The sequence below is a fragment of the Canis lupus genome, chromosome 34 (genome assembly GCF_048164855.1).
Source record: "Canis lupus baileyi chromosome 34, mCanLup2.hap1, whole genome shotgun sequence".
In the NCBI taxonomy this organism is placed as follows: Eukaryota; Metazoa; Chordata; class Mammalia; order Carnivora; family Canidae; genus Canis; species Canis lupus.
In genome coordinates, this window is record NC_132871.1 from 13095478 (window position 1) to 13120678 (window position 25201).

General features: G+C 44.5%; 1 long non-coding RNA gene across 3 annotated transcripts in view; it reads left to right on the forward strand.

Annotated features, from left to right (window-relative positions):
- The first annotated feature begins 13049 nt into the window (after positions 1 to 13049).
- The window catches only part of LOC140624597 (uncharacterized), a 35792-nt gene continuing 23640 nt past the window's right edge, over positions 13050 to 25201 (forward strand). For all 3 annotated transcript variants that reach the window (XR_012024066.1, XR_012024068.1, XR_012024067.1), the window contains exons 1-2: positions 13050 to 15612; positions 15704 to 15922. This is a non-coding gene — a long non-coding RNA (uncharacterized lncRNA). The remainder of the gene's footprint in view (positions 15613 to 15703; positions 15923 to 25201) is intronic.

The following is a 25201-nucleotide window of genomic DNA, read 5'->3' on the forward strand; positions in this document are numbered from 1 at the left end:
GGGGTTTCAAACAATGAACTTGCATTCAAGTGGCAGCCGCCCTTAAAAGAACAGTACCCTCACATACTGGAACAGCCCTCCCAGGCCAGAAACCGGCCCAGTGGTTTTACTTCTGGATGGGATGTGGACCCAAGGGGAGCCAGAAAATGGCAGCTGCAAAGCATGCTATTGAGAGAGAAAAATTCGGTTTAAAGTTAAGTGGAAACCCTGCCCAGAGCGAGGAGCAAGACTTGCCATGTCTTTCAAAAACCACTGCTGTATTAAAAAAATATATATATGTTTGCAAAGGAATCTGACACAGATTTCACCTCTGGACAGCTGTCTGGTTCATTTTGTCCTGATCAGATGCAGGGTGAGCTGGAAGCCAGGCTTCAGGGCTCTGAATCCACAGTGGCCCCCAGCAAGCAAGAAGATCCCCCAAAGAAAACCTCTGGGTGTCGGGCATTTTCCAAGCCTATTTCTCTGATGAGAAGAATTTTTTTTCTATGTAAGCCTGTATAGGTCGCTCATCCAATACAGAAATCAACATTTCCTAAGAAGACAGAAATACAATGGCTGGTAATAACCCACATCAACCGAGTGCTTACTCCCTGACAATTGCTACTCTAGGAGGTTGACGTGATTATCTCATTTAATCCTCCCAACTGCCCTGTGAGCTGGCTACCCAGCTGGCAGAGAAGGCACACGAGAAGCTTGACCAAGGCCACAGAGCTACCACACGGTGGGGCCACCACTCGAACCCAGAGACTCTGGCTACCAAGTCCATGATTCAGGCCAGGTATTTCAAAGTTGGGTATTTTTCCAAGGAAACCTTGAACTGGCACTTGAACACCGAGATGGTACTGTGTTAGGTGTATTGGAACGTGTTTTAATCGCACACCCACGCAAGCCCACACAGAGTGCCCTCAACACGGAGCATAACCAGCACCACCAAGGCTTACAGCAGTAGGAGAAGAACACGGGAGCATCGGCAGTGCTCACTTTGGCTGTTAGGGACCCTGGCCAGAAGCTGACACCTGTATTAAAAGTGGAGAATGTGACAAAGTTGAAGCCCTGCTGTCCCAAAGGGTTAAGAAAGCTTCTCAGGGGCAGCCTGGATGGCTCAGTGGTCTAGTGTGGCCTTCAGCCCAGGGCGTGTTCCTGGAAACCCAGGATCGAGTCCCACGTCGGGCTCCCTGCGGGGAGCCTGCTTCTCCCTCTGCCTGTGTCTCTGCCTCTCTCTCTCTCTCTCTCTCTCGTGAATAAATACATAAAATCTTTGAAAAAAAAAAAAAAAGAAAAAGAAAAAGGAAAGGAAAAGAAAAAAAGAAAGCTTCTCAGGCTGGGAATGTGTCCTCAGTGTCTGGAGTTCTCATCTCGGATGCTGCCTCCTGCAGGAGGAGATTTTGTGGAAGCTCCCAGGCTGTTATCAGAGAGGTCAACCAGGTGGGAAGCGTAGTGATGGGCCTCACCGCACTTAGAAATGCAGCCTGGACACCAGCAACAACCCAGCTCGTGGAAGGGGGTACATGCTTGCACCCATTAGCAGGCACAGTGAGGACGGGCAGGACGGCGGATGCCCAGCTGAAGAGAACCAGGGGAGCATATTCGATATAAGACACAGGAAATGACACTCCAGCCAACATGAAAGAGCTACACAACGAGTCAGGAAGGAGAGCGATCAATGTTTCCAAGGCAATAACACTGGCTCATTATATCAAGTTTTCTGCTCTGCAAGTCATTAAATATACAAGTGAGGAAGGCGAAAAACACATTTTTATGAATCAAGCAATCATCAGCTTCTATGAAGCGGCTTTTCATAACCAGACTATGGGAGTAAGCTGTTGAGATGAGGACAGTCACACAAACAGAGGATGAAAATGGGCTGGCAGGGAATGTGTGCAGCCTGGCTCTGGGGGGCCCGGTCCGACAGCACCCCAGACCCCTGGACCTTACAAAAAAGAGCAATGTGATCATGTTGATGTAGAACTTATTGATTCCTCACAACACTGTTTTGTGGGATCACTCTGCTCCCATTAGAAGAATAGTAATAAAGAGCATTTGAAGAGTGCACACACGGACTGCATCACAGCCTCTGCATCGTGGCCTGCTCAGGTCGGACTCTTGCCAGGTTAGGGCTTTTCAACTGGGAGGCTGAGAAGTGGAAGCCAGGGAGACAGTTTCAATGAAATGGGTAGAGAATTTTTTTTTAAAGATTTTATTTATTTATTCATGAGAGACAGAGAGAGGCAGAGACACAAGCAGAAGGAGAAGCAGGCCCCACGCAGGGAGCCTGATGTGGGAATCGATCCCGGGTGTCCAGGATCAGGCCCTGGGCTGAAGGCAGCGCTAAACCGCTGAGCCACCTGGGCTGCCCCAAGAAATTTTTTTATTTTAAAGAGAAGAACCCTAAATAAGATTATGGGACATGATATATATCACCTGCAACTCGGAGAAACATAATTATTATCTTAGGATATATGGGTAATTGACAAACTGGGGGGGGGTAACTAAACACCTTAAAAGGAGACACATAAAAAATAAATAAATAACATAAAATAAAAGGAGAGACATTGCAATATGGGAATTTCAGAAACAGTTTCCAGACCTTGAGAGTATTTTAATTTTGGAATGGGTCACCCAGATATTCTTGTGATGCTTCTAGGAGGAAACATAAGGATAAGGATAGAGATCGATCTATCTACCTGCGACAGTTTAACGCAGTATTTATCAAGCTGAAGTCTATCAGGCCTAGTTCTAGAAGATCTTTAAAATTTTATATTTTCATTTTGGTAATCATCTAAAAAATTATTTTGTGACAGTCTGAGCATGGCTCAAGTTTGGGAGACAACAGCTGAAGTTCCTAAATTCTCCTCTCTCACTCTATTTTATATTGTTCTAGTATAAACTTTTCTTAGAGTAACCAATCACCACCTAACAGTAGAGTAGAGCACATATTCAGTGCTACGATTTGTTAAAGATGCAATCAAATGTTAAAATTGCAGAAGACAAGGAAGCATATTTACTTCCTATGAACTGGGTCATATGGTACTATGGCATCAGTCATTGAAAATGGTAGGGTGCAGGGGACGCCTGGGTGGCTCAGCGGTTGAGCATCTGCCTTTGGCTCAGGTCATGATCCCAGGGTTCTGGAATCAAGTTCTGCATAAGCCTCCTTGCAGGGAGCCAGCTTCTCCCATCTCTGCTTCTCTCTCTTTGTCTCATGAATGAATAAATAAATAAAATCTTAAAAAGAAAGAAGAAAGAAAGAAAGAAAGAAAGAAAGAAAGAAAGAAAGAAAGAAAGAAAGAAAGAAAGAAAGAAAGAAAGAAAGAAAATGGTACGGTGCAGGCCCCCTTAAAGAAAAAAACACACGATTCTTCAGAGGGAATATTGTAGCCCCTCAGGTACTTTCTTATTTGAAAAAGAGTGGAAATTTTACATATTTATTTGAGATAATTTATGTAGTCTCCATAGACAAGAGAAAAAAGTTGGTTCAAAAGAAAAGATTAACTATTCCTGCAAAATCTTAAGTAATTGAAGGGTTAAAGAATTTGATTTACTGTTTGTTTACCTCATATATTATTACCTTCAAGTAATGATGAGCATGTATTTATCTATAAACCACTAATTTGCTACTACTTTGCCCATGATGCCTCATTACTTCTCAGTATCTGATTGGGAGAGGCTGACCAGAATTTTAAGAGATGCAATGGAGCAGTGCAATGGGTTTGATGCTGTGGGAACTTCATTCTCTCTAAGGATGCTACCAATGTGTCGGCATCCCATGAAGCAGTGTGTTGTGGACGCCAACAAAGATAATCATTCAAGTACAAATTCATTCAAATGCTGACGATGATATTTTAAAACCCCTCACCACTTTAGAAATATGAGTGCCAAGGGTATACATTCCAGTTCAAACAACAACCATATCTTTCCCTTGTTTTTATCTCTCTTAACCCCACACACCTGGGTCCTGCATACCCCCAAATATAATGATGCAATTTACTAATTTAAAGGGATGTCATATGATATCACGAATGAAAAGCATTTCAAGTTAACAATACCTATCTTAAAAAATAAAAAGAGGGGGCTCCTGGGTGGCGCAGCCAGTTAGGTGGTGGGCTCTTGGTTTCAGCTTAGATAGTGATGATCTCAGGGTTGTGGGATCGAGCCCCCTGTCAGGATCTGAGCTCAATGTGGAATCTGCTTGGTATTCTCTCTCCCTCTCCCTCTCCGTCTGCCTCTGCCCCTCCTGCTTGTGTGTGTGCTCTCTCCCTCTCTCTCCCAAATATATAATCTTTTAAAAAAATTAAAAATAAACAAATAAAAAGAGGTTCTTCACTATTGTGAACGTTCAAGAATTGTCAAAACAACAACAACAACAACAAAAAAAAAACAACTAGAGGTTTTACAACTTTCCTACTTCATTTTCCTTATAAATAAAGAATTGAAGCCAGATACATTTCTGAAGTTTGAAATTGTTTTAACTGTTGTAGGCATTGCCTAGGACCCAAAAGGCGAGTTCTAATAGCAACAGGATGGGGTGCTTTGAGGAAGAAGTTCCACAAAAGGGACATGTTAGGCCTCTTCTGGGCAAAGATTCTGACAAATGTGTAGGATTACATGCAGATTTGAGAACTGAAGGAGATGTACATCCTCCAGCATCACACAGAGTCGTCACTGTATAAATTTCTGAGGCTATGTCCATTGGATTAGATAGACAGATGATAGATGATAGATGATAGATAGATATCATTTTGTTCAAAATTGTAATTTAAATGCTTTGTGATTTTAGAAATAAGAGAACCGAGTTTTCACCCGTAAGGTGAGTGATTCTTCAGACACATTTGGCACTGTCTGTAGGGTTATGGCTTCCAACTTGTTTAAGATCATTCCCAGAGTGAGGACTGATTTGCCACGGTTATGAAGCTTTCAAGATATAAACTATAAGAATGATAAACTACAGCAGTTGAAAATGTGCCTTCAGCCACTCACTTGCAGCTCCCATTTATGTCTCTGGGAAGAGAGAAATGAGGATCTGGGGAGCAAATCTGGCCCAGTCAGTAACAGTGTGGGTAACACATAAATATTAATGTTCATTGCAGTTAGTGTGGTATGCAGAAATATCAGAGTATAATTGTTAATTGCCAATACATTTCATTCATGTTACAGAGGAATAAGTGAAAACTATTTTACTGTAATTTTTAAACGATTCCATCGTAATAATTATAAAATATTCACTCCATTCCTTAGATTGTTAAAACTGCATTTTCTGAAAATGAAGCATTTATACTTCACCTTTATTGCCATTTGCTTTCTCTATAGATGTGTCTATGTATCTGTTATTCAGTTTAGTCAGTGAAATAGTCTCTGGTTGTGTCAATTTATTGGTGCTCCTACACTTAGCATTCCTTCTACATGATACAATGTTCAAATAATTAAAGGCAGGCATTACAGATTTCATGGTATTTTAGGAGTGATCATGTGTCAGGGGGAGAAGGAGGTCCCTGCTTTGCCCTGCCAAGCTACCTGTTGAATCCTTTTCTCTTTTGATTTATTATTATTCTCCTTGGATTATACATATTCCTTCTCAGATCACTTCTGTCCCATTTTAACAGCAACAAATATTTATCAAATGCCTATGTGTCAGACATCATGCTAAGCATTTTTAATGTATTACATCTTTTAATCCTAAATAAAACCCTATCAAGTCCTGATTTTTAGTTCTGTAGTAAACCTGTCTTTGCTTTCTCCTTTTTTCAAAACGGCACTACAATTTTTCTTTGAGTGACTTCCCCTGACCCTTTCCATATGGCTCTGAAAAAACCCATCCCTTCCCTTTCTCCCTGCCCAGGTGTAGACAGATGACTCAAGCCTGCCGTAAGTGACACCAGGATGGAAAACAGGGTGGAGTCATTTTAATATAAGAATGTTGTCCAAATGGCTGTTTGTTCTGCTGTTGCCAGGGTTCTAGTCTATACAAGGCCCGATTGTTCAGCTTTCCCTGCGATTCTGTGAGAGAATAAAGATCATTTCCATACATATCCCTTTCTGGCATAAGTGAGTCTGTTTCTGTGGCTTGTAACCAAAGAACTGAACTGATGTGTTCCCATTTTGCAGGTGGGTTAAAGGAACTGAAGCGCAGAGAGTTAAGTAACTTGCCCAAAGCAGCTGGGAGAGCCAGGACACAAACCTGTGCCAGCCAGACTCCCAAACATAGGATCTTACCTCTTATGTTCTGCTGACTATTACAGCAAGGTGAGCCAGGGAAGAAGTTCCTGGAGCAGGACCAAAAGCCACACCTATTGCCTCTCCAGCTTTCTGAAACTCCGCATGTTTCTCTTGGATCAGGGACCCATTACTATGGGTCAAAACAGATACAGCAGAGCAAAATGATGTACTTATTTATTTTTTTAAAGATTTTTTTAAATTTATATATTCATGATAGAGAGAGAGGCAGAGACACAGGCAGAGGGAGAAGCAGGCTCCATGCTAGGAGCCTGGCACGGGACTCGATCCCGGACTCCAGGATCACTCCCTGGGCCAAAGGCAGGTGCTAAACCACCGAGCCACCCAGGGTTCCCAAAATGATGTATTTATTGACTTAATTACCCTTCAAACTATAACTTTACCATCGGCAACTAACCCCACCTCATCACTCATTAGACCAATCATTTTCTACATTTTCTGAAGATAGTATGATTTTTTTTTTTCTTTTTTTGGTAGGCTTTCAGGTCCCAGCCCTATGATGGACGGTGTATGAACAGGTCTCGACAGCTATCTTACCAGGTAAAGTGGCTCGACACGATGGAAAGCAGGTAAGATTTGGGGCCAGAAGACAGGCTCCTGGTTGCAGCTCCAACACTTCCTAGGTTTGTGACCCTGGGAAAGTCGGCCTCTATGGATCTCAGGTCCCTCATCTGTAGACGGGAACAAGTGATTGATTCTTCCTTTATAGGTTTAGGGTGAAGATTTAGTAAGATCTCGGACCTCTTAAATGAATTCTCTAGTGAATTATAAAGCCCCACAAACATTACCATCTTTACTTTGAGGATCTACTGTAGCATTCAAGGACCATTTCAAGAGCCTACTCTCTATGGTACAGAATCTTTCATTGGTGCTCAAGCCATCGTCTTCTTTCTCTTTCCCCATTTTTTTATAAGATGAATGGCAGAGTCTTTATCATAAAATACATGTTTTGAGTTTCCAATCCGTAGGTCTGAGGGTTTGGGTGACTTTACCCTGAATCTGTGCTCCCTGTGGCAACCCTGATTTCACTGAAGGAGATCTGACCTGCAGGGTTACGAGTGGGATGGAGAGGACAAGTCCGATGGGTCACAGGAGTGGTTCTGGTTCTCATTGGTCATGCTCATAAATCATTACCATTCAACTGGACATCAGCAGTCTCTCTAAAAAGAATCAGTGCTGCACACTCATTTCCCAGGGACACACAAGCCTGCATGGACCCTGCCCCAGCACCCACCTGCTCACTAGGGTGATGATGAGCTCTCGGGCGGTTCTCTGTGCCCCCCAGTGACCTCTTCTCCTGGTGACTGCTACATGTGAGTACCCTATCGTGGAGGCCTAATGCTTCTATCCCCTCCATTCCATTTTCTCCAACGCCATACAGAAGGTACCACCTTTCATTCATTCACTTACTCACTCACTCAGCACTGAGGGTCTACTCCATGCAAAGTGCTGGGTTTAAACCCTGGGAACATTTTTAAAAACATTATCAGAAATAAACAGTGCTATGAAGGAGCAAATAGCCCAGTAGGAGCTGGAAGACATAATCATAAATAACTTTAGTCAGTGTAACAGAGACCAAAAAGTATGTTAAATGGTGGCAAATAGGGGGGCCTGGGTGGCTCAGTCAGTTAAGTGCCCATCTTTGACTCAGGTCAGGATCCTGGGATGCTGGGAACGAGCCCCAAGCTATTACAGGGGTAAAGGAATCGAGTGGCAAGGCAAGGGGGGAAGAGGAAGAGAGACAGGCAGGCCAGATGGCTGCGGCTTCGCCATGGTGAAAAGTAGCTTTTAAGAGTAAGGCTGTATAAGATTTAATATTGTGGCATTTAGGAATATAAACCTCCACTCATTGCTTCAGCTCTCTAGTAAACTTGACACACAGCGCGTCCTTCTCTGACTGCTCTGTGTGTTGGAAATTATGAAAAAGGGAGGTGGGGCTGAGCGCCACATCAGCTAAGAGAGGAAAGAGCCACAGAAGGTAAGACACGGAGTTTAAAATTTCAGTGAGAGCAGGAACTTGGAGCCAAAAGAGCCCATGAGTCTGTAATTCTCCAGAACTTTCTGGACAGAGGAATAGACATTGCCTTTCCCGTAGGATTGGTTTGACATCTCAAGGACAGGTGATTTCTTCTGTAATCTGGGCCCCCAAGCAGAACAGGAGGTTGTTGTAAGGAAAGACTCTATGAAGCAGCTGGTGTGAGTGAACAGATCTTGGGAAGGATTTCATGGGACCAGGAAGAGAAAGAAGACAATCCGGGCAGAGGTAAAGGCTGAGGCCAGCTGTGGACAAGTGTGGGACATGTGCCAGCCACAGCCAGAGTAGCGGGAGAATAAACTAGAAGGCAGTTTGGACCGTTGGGATATAGAAGGTTATTTCATTCTTTGGTAGGCACCTGGGAGCCTACCTTTTACAAAGTATTTTAGCGCTTACGATCTGATTTGATTTTTATCACCTCTCTATTTAGAAGAGAAATACAAAACGTCATGATTCCCATTTTACAGATAAAGAAATTTAAAAACTGATGAACAAAGTTGTTCATGATCAGCACAATAACTGAAAAAAAATTTCACCCCCCCCCCAATTTCCTAAATTCGAATTCAACAACCTTCTGGTGCTTCTAGTGCCCATAAATATCCTCTTTGAATAAACACATCCAGGAGCTCCAGGAGAGTCCCTGGGGAGTTGGGGGGGGGGAGGGAGGGAGAATCAGGGGGCATGCTCTGGCTGATTTTCTTGGGAGCAATTCTGGAGAAGAATTTCTGATGAATAAAATTCTCCACCTCATTACACAAGTAACTAATCTAATCAGCCAGGCCAGCAAGTGGGCTAATTTCTGGCGTGTGTACGTCTCCCTCAGCCCACCCACTCTCCCAGATGCCCTTTCCTTCTTCCTGAGTATCAGCTGATTGTCAGCAGTTCATTCATTGAGCTGATACTCCCACCCAGGCTCGTGGAGTGTCAGGGAAACAGCCTTCTGGGGACAGGGATCTATCTTATCCCAAACCAAAACCTTTATCCTTCCTACAAACAAGGATGAGCGTGTTGTTCCGTCTGTCACACCGCCTGCAACCCAAGGCGGCCTTGCCGAGTAAATACTTGGTAAAGAGTTGTTAAAACGTCTGTTTTCCCGGCCCACCCACATCCACTCGTCTTCCAAGTTCTGTATATTCTGAGTCCCCATCATGAAGGACATCTCGCATGTTGATTTTCCGAAATTCCACCCCTGATTCTCCCTGCGACCTGCTGCTGCTTCCATTTTCTTACAGTTCAGTCCTGGTGGGATGACATTCTTGATCTAGAAAAAGCATTAGCTCCCCAGCCAAGAATCCTACTCCTAGGTATTTATCTTCCCACCCCCGTCATCCCCAGGTGAGCATACATCCCCCAAAAGAGAAACTTCACAACTGCTTTGTTCACAATTGGCCATAAACTGGAAACAACTCAAATGGCCACGGACAGAAGCTCGAATAAACCAAATATGGTACATTTATTCTATTTAGGAATAAAAAAGAATGAACTACCAACACATGTAACAGCAGGAATGAATCTCAAAATAGTATTATTTGGGGCAAAAGAAGCCAGACACAAGAGTACATAATGTGTGCTTCCATTTACGTGAAGTTTAAGAAAAAAAAAACAAAGCTAATTTATGGTGATAGTAATCAGTACGATGGTTGCTCATGGAGTAGGATCAGCTAAAATAGTCTATAGGAGAACTTTCTGGGGTGATGAAAATGTTCTGTATTTGGGGGAATTAGTAAGATATGTGTATATATTGCTTAAAATTCACTGAATCTTACACTTAAGATCTATGTATTTCATATGTGCAAATTCTACCTCAATTTAGATAATTGGTAGCTCCCAACTCTCTAGTTAGTTCTATACAAATTCATGGGCCGAATCCATACGGACAGAAAGTAGATTAATGGTTGCCAGGGGCTGGGGGAGGGGAGAATGGGAAGTGGCTGCTAATAGGTGGGGGGTTGTTTTTTGGGGTGATAAAAATTTCTGAGATTAGATAATTTTTATGGTGGCACAACCCTGGGAATGTACTAAAACCATGAATCACACGGTTTAAAAAGAATGAATTTCATGACATGTGAATTATACCCCAATTAACAAATCTTCATCTACCCAGCATTCCAGACAGTCATGAGATGGTTCTAAACTAACTTTCTGGCTCAAACCCACTAACTGGTGGTTCCCAAACACCTTAGGCTCTACAGTTTTCTCACTTTGTTCCTTCTTCCCAGAATCCCAACACACTCAGCAAACATCTCCGCCTGTGAAATTTTCCCCATCATTCAAAGCCCATCTCAAAAACCATGGCTTCCTAGTTCTCCACGCAGATCATGGCCACTTTCTTCTCTGAACTTTGGGTACTCGGTAGAGCTCTTTCTTGGGAAGATCTCACCATTTTCTGCCTTGCATTATATTTATTTGTGCATTTGTCTGATACTTCTTACTCAATTCTAAGATTTGTGAGGACAAGAACTAGGTCCTGCTCAGCCCTGTGTCCCTGACAGCAAGACACTGTTGTTCATTAAATGCTTGATCAATTGAATTAACCAAGATTAAGTAGCTCTAACTTTATAAATTTTGACCCAGGAAGAAAATGATGTCTACCCAGTGACAGTTCTTGTAAGGCACGAATGTTTAGGCTGTGAAGTGATCACCCACTCCAGCAGGTTCTCAAATTTCAGATGTACCAGCATCACTTGAGGGAGCTATTACTAACTGATTCCGCACTAGAATGAAGCCCAGAAGAACCCCAGGTGACCCACAGACCACATTTTGGGAAACTTTGACTTTGAATTGGACGTTTACAAACGAATACAAAAAATGACTTCACTTAATTTATTTTCTTGAGCTGTTTTACCAGCTAAATTCTTCACCTTCTTATGGGAATGCCCTGCTGGAAGTCAAAGAGGGCTACAGTTTGTTGGAAGTTTTCCAAACAACCCCCAAAAAGTTTGTGGTTTTTGAGTAAGAATCCTATGGTGATTTCGCAACCATGCTGCTATCATGGAAACCAAATCACACTGATGCCTCAAACTTTGAGTCTAGTGGTGATTTCTGATTTCCCAGATTTCCCAGCATCACAGTGCTTCCAGCTTGGCTTTGGGCAGTTTGTTATTCCATGGGAAAATTCACTGAGGGGCGTGTATGTGGGGTGGGGGGCGAGAGGGGGAGTGTTGGCTGGTTTTTCACACTGAGTTCGGAACATAAGTTCTGAAAGTAGAAAATGTTCATACCTTACCACATGGGCGAAAGAGCATAGCTGTACACCAAAGCACTCCAATACTCATCTTGAAATAAAAGTGGGCCTCTCCCAAAGCCAACATAATCTAAAGATCTAATAAATATTACGATTCACTTGGATTTTAAGCCTAACGACCACAGACAAAAAGGTCCTCTCTCACAATCGTCCTATCTGCAGGAGGAGATAAAATGTGCTCTCCACACCCCCCTGCCCTAGACGGGAGGCCTGGCGCGCCTCCTGCCAGAGTGGAGGGCTCTGAAAGGATGCGTAGACACTCGATCTGAAGCACAAAGAGCTGAAAGAGCAGAGAGCCACGTCCGTCCTGCGCACATTTCTTTTTCATTGTGTCCTTCATTTGATCCACGCACCAAGTATCTCCATTAGCGCCCACAGGACTCCCGGGAGCAGAGCAAAGGGACGATGTTCCAGCAATGAATCATCTGGTTCCTGAGCGAGCCTCTGGTTTTCCTTGGATCCCCACGGCTGTAGGTCTCGGATCCTCCTGTCCCTTTTTACCTGTGCCTTCAGGCAGGGGTTCATGTATAAAGCCCCAGCAAGCGAGAACTTTGAATCGAGGGCTCGGTGGGGAGTGAGCCAGGTTCAGGGGCTGGCTAAGGTCTGCTTTTGTTCTGAGATTAATTAGAGTTGCATTTTCCCCCGCCAAGTGTCACCGAAACAGTAGCACTAAGGCCGTGGGAGCAGACCTCACCTAATTGTACATCTTCCCACTTCTTGTCACAAGAACGCAGATTGCCCATTTGCTGGCAGTGCACTGATGCATGGGCTCTGTTTACTTGACCTGCAGTCCTGAATGGCTCTGTCCTAGTCAGTCGGGGCAGAACAGGCTCCTCAAGAGGTCTAGGGTGCTGGATCCCCAGGCATCTTGTTGGATCAGAGTTAAGGACAATGAGAGAGGTCAGCAGAAAAGAAGCCATTCTTACCTGGCCTGGCTCTTTCTCTCCCTCCACATCTCCTTACCCCTAATCAGCCCTAGGTTTAGACTTCCAGAGAGAAGAGGATGGGATGAGGATGCCGGGTCTGATGAGCACTGCTGAGGCAAGCGCAGGAGAGGAGTGGAGCTCATTCGTGGAGCTCCACATTCTGTGGCTCGGAAGGCCCAAGACCAGGCAAGGATACCGGAGGCTCAGGACGTTTTGTCCCACTCTGGGATAGCCTTGGACACATCGAGGGTCTAGAACTGCTGACCCAGGACCACCACTACTCTAGAAGAGACCTAACTAGAACCAGCCCGTAGGTGCAATGACTTCTTTCTCTGGATTCGCCCCGGTGTCTCTCATCATTTGGCGGCTCCTGCCGGAGGTTAGGGGCCTTTAGCTAGGCCGAGAACCATCTCTCCAACCATGTACCAGCTGTAGATCTTGGGGCAGTTACTTAACCTTGATGTGTTTCATCTGGAAAATGGAAATGATAGCTCCCCGATGAAATAATGCATTTTGCAAAAGGTTTAGCAACGTGCCTAGTTTGGGGCAAGCCCTCAATCAGTGGTCACCGTTCTTCTTGTTACCCATTTTTCACAGTAACAGTATTATTTACTAAAACAGTCTGACCCGTCCCCACGTGTTCTATGCCCCCCTGGCACCGATGCCAGGGGTGGCTGGAGAAGGCTCAGCAGGGAAGCCTGAACCTTAGGAAGTGGTGGCCGCTCCAGTGGTGTGACGTCAGAATGTTCTGGGCTTGGAAGAAAACGTTTCCTCTCCAGGCTACCTCTGCATAGAAAAGAAGGGAGAGGTGAGGAACAAATCTGTTTACTTTTTCTTCGCTGTAGAGTAAATGAGGTTTGTTGAGCCAGCACACGGTTGTTTGCAGAACTCAGGTTTTCTAAGAATGGGGGCTTGTGAATGGAGGCAGTGATAGCATGGGTTCGCCCTCTTTCCTCCCACATGCAGCCCCAGAATTTGCCAAGACCGGCTTTTCTGTGCTCCTCCGGCCAGTGCCAGTGCCACAGGACTCCCTCCGCATGCCCGCATGGCCTCTGCTCTGCCCCCCTGGTGGGCGGGAGGACACATTCACAGACAACAGCTCCAGGAAATCAGGAAATAAGCCCGTCTCTGACTCAGATATGGCAATTCCAAGCTAAATTCTTTAAACATTTGGAAGGATTGTAGAGAAGGAAAACAGCTAATAACTTTATTCCTTACTGAAATATTGGAATGAAAATGTGAAGAATGTATCAAGGGTATTTGTAGACCTTCAGCTGGGATCACCTGAGTTCTAAACCCGAGAGTGAAGAGTCTGTGCTGCAAAGCCTCCGTGACAGCCAGGCACCCCCAAAGGTAGAGTCCAAGCCCCTCTGCACGATGCACAGAATGTTCCATCAAGTGCCACCTGCCGCCTCTCCAGCCTTGGACAGAGGCTGGGTGGTGACTAAGAGACCTTCCAGTATTCATAGATTTGGATTCAAGTTTTCAAGCAAAACTCGGGCGTGAAGAAGCTGTCGCCCAAGGAGAAGGGTGGGCGCTGGGGGAGGCTCAAGCATGACCCCGGGGTGCTCAGTGTGTAGGCACTGCAGGCTGCTCCAGGAGGAGGTCCGTGGAAGAGCGGGGGTCTTAGAACTTGATTATTAACTAAAAGTTTAAATCGTATTGAAAGAGAACCAGATCCTGAGTTTCCCTTTTAATTCTGCTGCATATTACCAGTGTGAACCTGGGTGAGTTACTTATGATGCCCAAGCCCTATTTCATTCCCCAGTAATAATACCTGTCTAACCAACCCCATGTTTTGTGAGATTAAGTGCAGTTTGTAACTGTAAAGCACTACACCAATATGAGTGATGATTACTTTCACCATAATTCTGGGGCTTCAGAAGAAACAATGACAAGGTGATCGATTATTTTCAAGGTCCTTAGAAGAAGAGGAATAAACAAAAATACTTAAAAAAAATAAGTGACTTCTGATAATATATATATATTTTTAAAAAAATTAGCAGACTCAGGCTAGGAAGGGTTCATTGTAGAGGGAGTTTCAGAGACCAAGTATATTAATCAGGATGCTTCAGAGAAACAAAACCAAAGGATATATATCTATATGCTACCCTTACAAAAAGTTTAAAGATTGAGACACAGATGGTGACAGGGTTAGAAAGAGAGAGATTTGTTTAAGGCCTTGGCTCAGGTGATTTTGGAAGCTGGAAAGTCTGCAGCAGCCTGGTGACCCAGGGAAGAGTTAATGCTGCAGCTCTAGTTCAATTCCCTGTTCTTCAGAGCTCCTGTCTTTTCTTTTAAGGCCTTCAACTGATTGGATGAGCCCCACACACATTACAAAGATAATCTACTTTACTTGAAGTCTACGGATACAAATGTCAATCCTATCTTTAAAAACCCGTTACAGCAGCATCTAAACTGGCATTTGACTAAATGTCTCGATACCATGTCCTAGCCAGGTTGACACATAAAATTAACCACCACGGCAAGTAATCCAGCACTGCCACTCAGGGTAGTTTTGCAGGTTCTCAAAGACCCTAGCAGGGTGGAGACCAAACAAATAACATGGGGACCAGCTGAGTAATCTCAGGACTTCACTGGATGCTGAAGGGCAAATGGAAAAGCATTAAAGATAGAAGACATTGGGCCAGATTGCTGAAGATGGTGCTAAGGGTGGGTAGGAAGGAAACAAGTACTATCGCTAGAGCCGTCGGTAAGATAGGCATGAGCAGGAAGGGAGAAGGGAGGATGGAGATGGGAAATTGCAGAGACCACCCAATCTCCGCCCAAAGACCAACCCCTTTTATGGTTTAGCACAGTCTGATAAGCAGAAGACATGGGCCACTGGGACCGTCCAACTTTGGAGCATGCGCACGTAAGAAAAACCTTGTCCCTAATAGTCTCAAGGCTGTTATAATATCATTATGATATCATTTGCACTGAGACTTTGCCCCACCCTCACCCTCACCCCCACCTCCACCCCCACCCCATGGGTTTCACTTAGGAGCTCGTCAGAAGATGGCCAACTTGAACACCTGCAAAAGGTTGGAGGGGAAGAAACCAGGGGGAGGGATCTAAGAGGTGGTGTGATGGTGACAAGATGGGACAGAGGAGACCAAATAGACCCACATAAGAAAACGCAAAGCAGAAGTCATCAGGCTGCTCCCCACCCTCAGGTCAGGCTCTCCTCCAAGCTTCGAGTGCACCTTCGCCTTGCTAAATAAAAGCTTTTGTTGCTTTAACTCTCTTTGGGGGGTCTCTTGACAGAATTCTTTCCTTTGAGAAGACAAGAACCAAGGAATTCCACAGTCCACCACCAGGTAACACAACGAGAAGGGAGGCCGACAAGTATTTCAGAAGCTGCTTCAGCAGCAGCTGAGTCCAAGCAGGACCAAGTGCTGGTAGAGGGGGGCCTAAGCAGTCTCCGCTACAGGAAGGAATGCTGGAGATGACAATAAAAGGCAGAAGCGGTCATTTGTCTTTCAGGTTGGTTTGTTGTTGTTTTTTAAATATAAAGTGCAAACTCTAAACCAATCAAGACTCAGTTGTTTTGGAAAAAATTGAAACCAGATGAGACCAGAGGCCAAATAGGTTTACAGAGAATCTGAAAGCTGGATGCATGCAAGTGAGCCAGTTCTAATGATATGCAGATAGAACCTTCTAGCGCCTAAGATTCTTTTTTTTCTTTTAAGACTAGAGAGGACAGAAGTTCCTTTTGAGTAGAAATGTGAGCAAATGTTATACTCATTTTTTAAAAGATGGGGGCTGGGAGGTGAAGATGAATTAATAGAGTAATTACAGACCACATAGCATGGATAACTAGAAAAATTTGATTAAATCACTCATTAATCTATGCATCAAAGAGCATAAAACACCAGGAAGCAGCCAATGGGGTTTTTTTTTTTTTTTTTTTGAAATGCCTAAGGGACAGAAGGTTTAAGGGCAACTTTCTTTCCAAATTTGGGACACACACCATGGTCACACTGCCCCTTAACCCAGGACTCCTGGATTTATGTCATCCTCCAGCCCTAGCCTCCAGGGGTCTGGGGCTGCAGAGCCCATGCTCTTGGTGTAAAATATACTTGAGCAGTGGTCCTTTTATGTGGGGGAAATGCAAACAATTGAATTAAATCCAGCGCTCACCTCTTGAGTGTTTACTACGTGCTGCCTCGCCAGGAAATGATTTTGAAATTACGAGAATGCAGAGGACATGGTTTCTGCCCCCCGCCCCCCCCCCCAAGATCACTGAAAGAGACCAACGAACATATTCATAAAAGAAAGAGTTTGATTGTAGTTAAAACAGGAGGGGAGCATTTCAGACCCAAGCAATAACTCCTAAACATCAGGATGATAACATTGGAATTTCCTCTGGAGAGAGAACTGAAGAGTTTGGGTCTTAGATGTAAAATTGAGACGAAAAGCCAGCCTGTCTTGGGTGGTTAGACTTTCACCTGGCCCGGAACAGAGCCTGGGGCAGGTAAGGTGGGGCGGTCCCTTCCACTGTATAATTCTAAGACACTCTCATTTCAAAGTTGCTAAAAATAGAAGCATGGCGTCTGGTATGTAACAATATACACTATTGCAGCTGTGTCTTTATGATGAATAATAATACTTTGGAGTTATATGATGAGGCAATCACTTTGCAAGCAAAATCTCATTAACCCTCACAATATTCTGATTAGGTAGGCAGGTGGCAAGTGATCTGAACTCAGTTGGCAGTTGAAGCAACCGAGACACAGAGAAGCCCAGAAACCTCCCAGGGAGCACATGGTTTTGGGGCAGAGCTGGGAATGGCAGCCAGGTCTCCCTTTCCCCAAATCTGGGGCCCTGAGTAGTAGCAAGCATCCCTTCTCAGGTGCAGCCCCGGCCACAACCCAGAACCGTGCTGCCCAGTGGGCACCCTCTTGGGAAACATTGCTGACTTCTCTTCAATAAACTCCAGGGTCACCCCAAGATACAAGGTTTACTGTTTCTTTGTTGATCCTTCCTCTCTGGGAGCTAATAACCAACCTCTTCTTCCCTACAAACCCCAACCTGTCTTGAAACAAATGAAAGAAATGTAAAAACCACACCCAAGTCTCTTCAGCACTTCTTTTCTTTCCTGTCTCTGTTCATGCCTCCTGAGCTTTGGTTTTCATTCTGGGGCCGATTTAACCAAAGGGCAGGTTTAAGAAAGTTTTAAGAGGAAGTCACTGTTGCAAAAGTTTCTGAACACTGGGACAGGCACTGTCTAAACAGCTTTCTCCTTTCAGTCCTGATTTTGTTTCTTTGTTTAAAAAAAAAAGGAAAGAAAAAAAAAAGAAAAAGATTCTTTGGCTTTCCTAAACTCAGACTAGAGGAACAAGTTTGGTGGTGCTGATAGAAAATTACAGGGAAATGACACCATTAACCAGGAAACGTTTGCCAGCCAAGAGCAAAGGAACCTTCCCGGCCTCTGGGGAGACACTGACGTTTGTCTATGTGGGAACCGTGAGATTAATATGGGAACTCGGGTTTTGTGCTTTTGGGGTAGGCTTCCCTGGCTCCCTTTGAGACAATGACACATCTTCAAATTGTTAATTATGTACTGCCCCCTAGGGATTTTCGCTTTGCTGGTGGCAACCTGCTTCAAATCCTACAGGAAATATTTATCAGCTGGCTTCAGCCAGGATTTGGTCTCATAGAAAGCGGTACCTTTTGGTGACCTTGTTGTACTGAGTCCACCCTTTTCCCTAGCAAGTCGCATGCAGGCACTTTACTTTTTGGATTATTGATTTTTTTCTCCCCCTCCCTCTTTTGTCTTTATGTCCCCAGGATGGCTACATTTGCATAATGTGGGGGTAGACCTCGCCTCCGCTCTTTTCACAGCTTTGCTTACTGCATCCCCCCCACATTTACCCCCCTGCCGTTTTGTAAACATCTCCGGATCTGGGGAAAAGAGGAAGAGCAAACTGTGAATTAGAGACACTTACACATATGCACTTACATATTTATCTGTACTTATCGATGGAGGAGTTCTCTACACTCCAGAATGTTCTCTATGAAATCCCATTTAAATCAAAAACTTTTATCAGAAAAATGAAATTGCTTTATGATTGAATAGCACTTTGCTTCTAAGTACCAGCCATCGAGGCTTGATGAAATGACCACGATGACATTCTTCCCCAGAAAGACATCCTTGCCCTTTATTTTAAAGGTGGAGTAAAAAAATTTGGCGCTGTATTCCTTCATACTGGCCCCCTCGTTCCTGGGAACAGCCTTTGGCCAAAATTAAGGGCATTTTGGCATCTGATAAGAATGTTGTAAACATGCATGTTTTGAGTCTTTACGTAGTTTTGCTTTTAATAATGCAGAGGACAGACTTGGCAGGAATCTTTCTTTCTGCATTATATATTTTTCAACACATAGGCACACACGCGCACACAAATCCTGTACACAACTTTAGCAAATATATGCATGATCAAAACAGTTCAGAAATATAAGATCTGAAAATGAGAAAGGGCAGCAGGTTTTTGAATAGGCTTCATCAGCGGAGGGGAGAGGTCAGCCGCGGAGATTAGTTATAGGAGCTATTAAGTCTCCTCTGACACCCACAGTACAAGCTGCTTAACATAATCAGCCGCAATCAGCAAAACTGCTGTTTATTACAAAACGTTTTTCCCTTTTAATATTTCATATTGTTATGTAAAATGGTGCAGTGTAGGGACACACACATTTCACCAGGGACAAATTGTACAAATTGTCAGCAATAATAATTTGTGGCTCTTCTCGTGACATCTTTCGAAGTTAAAAACCGTTGAGCGATACCTCTCCAGAGCTATTTTCTCTAATGTGGTTAATGGTTTGCACCGGAGTTGACCAGCCACTCTCGGTGCGATGTTGTCACCACCGTGTACCGGCACGAGAAAATGTTTGTGTGACCGCACATCAATCAGTCAAGTCTCTAATTTGGGGCGCTGAAGCTTGGTTCTGCTCACTCTCGCCCATGTGGTCAGAGCCTTGCATGATAGGTGGGTCTCCTGTGTATTTACTAGTCTGTCTGAATCACCAAAGTAATTCCTTTTCCAAAATCTTTTCCTTTAAACAGCACTGTGTATGAGGCGTATGAGAGTGGGCCTTGTAGCATTCCCTTGGATTTCACACAGTAGGTGTTGGGATGGGAGCAATGTCCTAGCTGTCCTATTGCATAGGCTGCAGTGGCCTAGATCGGAGGGCATCTGGAGATGACGCCAGCACTTCCCTAAGGAGGAGGAGGAGGAGGAGGAGGGATGGAGACAGGCACTGCTGGTCCCCACCCATTCCAGCCCCCTAGGGATCTCCTACAAGATGCCCCCACCCCTGGAAGCTGAGCCTCCTAAGGCTCCACTCCTGGTCCTGGGCCTGCTGGACTGAGAGGCGGCAGTGGGAACAGGACATGGGGATAGGATTTCATTTTTACAAACATGCTAATAAATACATAAAAGATTAGGTAAAAACTGTCGCTTACCAAGCAGTCACTTCAGCAGGCTAAATAACACTTATTCAAACAAACAATGATGCTGCTATTGCTCACTTTTTCGGGCTATCTTGTTTGCCATCTTGTTTATCCGCCACCCCAAGCAAGCAGTTTCATGGCTTTGCACTCAACTTCCCTTTTGAACCTCACCTTAATCATCTATTTTATTCGCCAGGCCTGGCTCCAAATTAATGGACATTCCTCAGACTTTGTACAACCTCCTGTTAAAATAATTCCTTAAAAAAAAAAAGATTTTATTTATTTATTCATGAGAGACACAGAGAGAGAGAGGCAGAGACACAGGCAGAAGGAGAAGCAAGCCCAATGAGGGACTTGATCCCAGGATCCTGGGATCACACTGGGATCACAACCAGAGCCAAAGGCAGACCTCAACCACCGAGCCACCCAGGTGCTCTAAAATAATTCTTATGGATGTGTATTTATGGATGTTTCTCAGGGGTAATGAACTCCTGAAGGTTAGGAAATTTTCATTTCCACCTGACCATGCATCACCGTCTCACTGTGTCAGGCGCACAGTAAGTGCTCAAAGCATGTTTGCTCAATAACCCAGTGAATGGTGTCTGGAAATTAAACTCCTTCCTAGAGGACAAAGATGCACTTCCATGAGAGGTCTGGACTCTGAAGATTATTCTATTACAGTTTTCTTTCCTTGAACATTTCTTGAACCATGTAAACTTCTCAGGAATTATGGGGACAGTGTGTCATTAAAATGTAAAAGCTCTATTAGGATTCTTAAAACCCCCAGTCACCAGACCTTCTAGACTAGTGATGTCCAATGGAAATATAATGGCAATCCACTTAATGAAATACAAATTTTCTAAGAGCCACATTAAAAAAGATGAAACGGGTGAAATTACTTTCAATTCAATATTAATATTTTATTTCACTCGATACATCTGAAATTTTATTATTTCAACATATAATCAACTTAAAAATCGTTAGTGAGGCACTTCACATTCTTTTTTTCCTTGTTGCCTTAAGTCTTTAAAATTTGGTGTGTGTTTTACACGTCCAGTACATCTCCGCTCCCACCAGCAAAGGGAGCGGAGATGTACTGGACGTGTAAAACACACAATGCAAAGGCTCACAGCCACGTGTGGTAGCAGCTACCCCATTAGATGGTGCAGCTCCAGACCTGTCTCACAGCCCTTTTGACCTGTGCCTTCCTGGCACTGATACATTTCCAGGTGGGCTGCAGGGGGCAGCAACAGGCAATGACTGGATGTGCCATGAGTGGTCACTTCATGACTTGACTTGTCCTTTCTCCCCATTGGAAGCCATGGCTAGAAATGGGATCTTGTTCAGATTAGAACAAAAAGCTCATGAGACGCACCAGCCTTTCTATTGTCCATACTGACCACATTTGTATTCCTTAGGCTAATTGTTCCCTTGCTGCTTTTCCTTGTTTTCAGCCCAATCTAGCTGCTGATGACAAGTATGGTTTGGACTAGAGTAGCAACGGTAGAGTTGATGGGCTTATTGACACCAGATATAAGAAAAAGAGAGGAGCCAAGGATGATTCCTGGGTGTTTTCTTTGCTCAACCATGTCAGATGGTGGGATTGACAATCCCCTAGAGAGGAGAGTGTGGCTAGAGAAGCAGGTATTACTAATTGCAGAGCCTTGGAATAGTCCACCGCTACAGGCAGAGAAGAGTAGAGGGAGCCAACAACAGAGGCCGAGGGGAGGAGCAGCCTTAGAGTTAGAGATCAACCATGGGGTAAGGGTGGGGGTGGAGGTGGGGGTTCGTGGGAGGGTGGGGACACATGGTCCCAGAAGTGGAGAAAAACTACCTCCAAAAGGCTGGCATCAACAGTTTCTGGAGGTCAAGTAAGACAGTGTGGATACAAAAATGCGAAACACATGAAGTGGATTGAGAACACAGGCTCCGGCAGTGAGCAGAGCAGAATCAGGATAGTCTGAGGACAGGGTAGCAGATCACATTGCTCCAACAGGCCAACTAAGCCAACGCTGGAAGAAGGAAAAAAACAAAGCTACATGTACACCTTGAGGGCTTCTATGTCCCTCATTAGCCCAGGAAAAGCTACCCCTCCACGGAGTTTTCCTTATACACAGAAAAGGGCCAGTAACACTTCCAATCCCCAAGGGATTGTAAAAGTTGAAGTGTGCAGTGGTTTGAGCCAATCTAAATTTAGCATAACCTGAGGCCTTGACTTAGGAAATTTATTTATAGAAATTCTTGCTAATATAATTGACCTAAATGTTCTTCAGTAGAGAATTGGTCAAATAAATTATGAGACATTCAAATAATGCAATAGCAAGCACTCATTAAAAAGAACAGTGAGAGCTGTACATATTGACCTATAAAAACACTCAAGATTCATTTCTAAGTGGAGAAAGCAAGGTTTGTAACAGTGTAAAAAGTATGCTCACTTTTGTGGTTAAAAAAAGAGGGTTATAGGGGCACCTGGGTGGCTAAGTTGGTTAGGCATCCGACTCTTGATTTTGGCTCAGGTCATGATCTCAGAGCTCCACCGGGCATGGAGCCTGCTTGAGGTTCTCTCACCCTCCCTCTGCCCCACCTCCCCAGGCTCCTGTGCATGTGCATGCACATGCTCTCTCTCTCTTAAAAAAAAAAAGTTCTATACATATTATGTATCTACATAAATGTACCCTCTGTGTGCACAGGAATTTTCTGGAAGGATAAGAAAGAAGCTATTAATAGCATTTGCCTCTGGAGGAGAAAGCAGAAGGGAATTTGGAACGAGAGGGACATGTAATCTTTAGTATCACTCAATTTCTTTTGGCTAGGTGCAGGAATTATTATTTTTTAAGTCAAAATAACAGTTTAAAGTGTTCTGAACAATATTTTACTTACACTGTTTAAATTACAGGATTTAGTAGTCCTGTAAGTCCAAAGCCCAAGAGACTTTGGAAAAAGGACAGCATTTCTTTGCAACCAGTGTACCATATTCATTCAACCACTCTTCCAAATTTCAAATTTGGTGGCACTGGAAGACTGCAGTGACTAAGGGTCCACTTCCTCTATATCAAAGCTTTTCCTCTTAGCAACTGTACTTAGAGTCCAGAAATCAAGCTCATTGGTGGCTGACATGAAGGCGCTGCTGTGGCCCTGGACTTCACGGAATCTGAAAGATCCAAAAAGCTGGACAAATGTGAAAAGCAAGACCTGGACTAGTCACGGACTCACCTCTAGGGTCTTTCATCGGTTTCTTAGCACCACCTGCATGCCTTGCTTCCCTCCAGGTGACACCCACAATCAGGCCCAGGGAGACACCAGAAGGCTGTCTATTGGGAAGGAGGCAATGCTTCTCGTTCTGGAGCTCCCAATGACACCGATGTGAAGAGGCATGGCATCAGGCACAATGAAGAAGATGAAGGAGAAAGGGATCCCCGTGTACTTTGGAGAGATAAGAGAAACTTCCACAGGCAAGCCTCCCAAGGCTCTGTTTGAGGACTGTCTGCTACAGGAGTTCAGAGGTGGTAGAGACCATATGTAATCTGTGCGATTAGCAAAGATGGAATTTGAATGGGGTCTTAATATTATTGTAAGGGGTGATTTTCAGCCCCCAGTTTCTTGCTGCTTTGCCATCTTCCATCCCTTGGAGCCGAAGCAATCTGTCTCTTAAAGAAGGGCAGAACCTAGCCCTTGTAGAAAAGACAGTATTTCTTCCTATTTCAGATCCCAGAGTCGTGAGGCTTTTGTCTGTGAGAGCCAAGCTTTGCTGAAGTAAGGAAGAGTCAGTGGACTTCAGGGACCCAAAGTTAGAGGAGTAGAGTTTTGACAATTAGCCATAGGGAATGGGGGGGGGGCAGTTCTTGAAACCCTGGGAGGAGAAAAGCTGCTCCAAGGACAGGGGGTGTCGGCTGTGGGGATGAAAGAAGCGTTTAGGAGATACAGGCCTGGGGTTAAAGCACTAATTACACATGTGAGAAAGCACCTGTGTCTTCGAGCCCTCGGCTTGAGAGAGCGCCAAATGATAGAACCCGAGGTCACTGTAGGGGGCTTGGGGCTTTCTGTTGAAGTCTAGGGAGGAGGCATCTTGTGGGTCCCTAAGCCAACAAGCACCGCTGTGGGAGAACATGGCCAGTAGATGCACTTCGCTAGAGAGGGTCTGAGTGGGAGATCCTCACAGGCTGCATGTGGAGATTCAGAAGTCCCCCCGGGAGCTCTTGGGGAGCATGGGAGGCCAGAGATACTGGAAGGATCAGAGAGATCCCGGAGTTAAAAAGAAAAGCTGGCAGACCTTGCCGACAGAGGCTTCAGCGGCAACCTCACAACTTTTGGCTGAAGATGCCACTGAACAGTTCCCGGCAGGGAGGAACATGGCGAGTGTGGTACTTTGGTTTCATAGCTGGGTTAGCTTAGGAAGCAAGGACTCAAAAAGCTGAGTGTTTACATAAAACAACAGCACCCACGGCCAGAAGGTCATCTTTAACGGAATGGCAAAATGGTGCTGCTCCAAGGGAAACCAGAAATTTCTTGTAGGGAACTGTATTTTAAGTGCTTTTGTTTGTATATTGGTTTTCACCTGGATTTGAGGAGAGAGAACAGCAATGGCTTTCTGCATCCAGAAGCTGTTCCGTGACCACGGCAGGTCTCCACCCTGCCCACCTGGGGGTCAGTCACCTTTGGTGATGATCACCTGGCTCTGCGGGGTTGCTCAGAGTCCACGGCTACTCATAACTAATAACATTTCTCATCCTGAAATGATAAAGCTCCCCACGTCTTTAACATTCGGTACCATCCAGTATGGCCAGAATGCAAAACAAAAGCCAGAAATTACAGTTAATAAACCCAGGGGAGCTGGTTATTGTTCTTTGTTCTTAAATTTGTTGAACTGGAAATACAGTGTGAACTGAATTCTTCAAGTAAATAATAAATCCAGTTTGCTGCTGAGAACAAATTCGAGTAGACTCTATTGTTGAACTTTTTTTTTTTAAGATTGTATTTATTGGGATCCCTGGGTGGCGCAGCGGTTTGGCGCCTGCCTTTGGCCCAGGGCGCGATCCTGGAGACCTGGGATCAAATCCCACGTCAGGCTCCCCGTGCATGGAGCCTGCTTCTCCCTCTGCCTGTGTCTCTGCCTCTCTCTCTCTCTCTCCCTGTGTGAGTGACTATCATAAATAAATAAAAATTAAAAAAAATAAGATTGTATTTATTTGAGAGAGAATGAACAGGGGGAGAGGCAGAGGGAGAGGGAGAAGCAGGCTCCCTGCTGAGCAGATTGCCCAACGTAGAGCTCAATCTCAGGACCTTGGGATCATGACCTGGGCTGAAGGCAGACG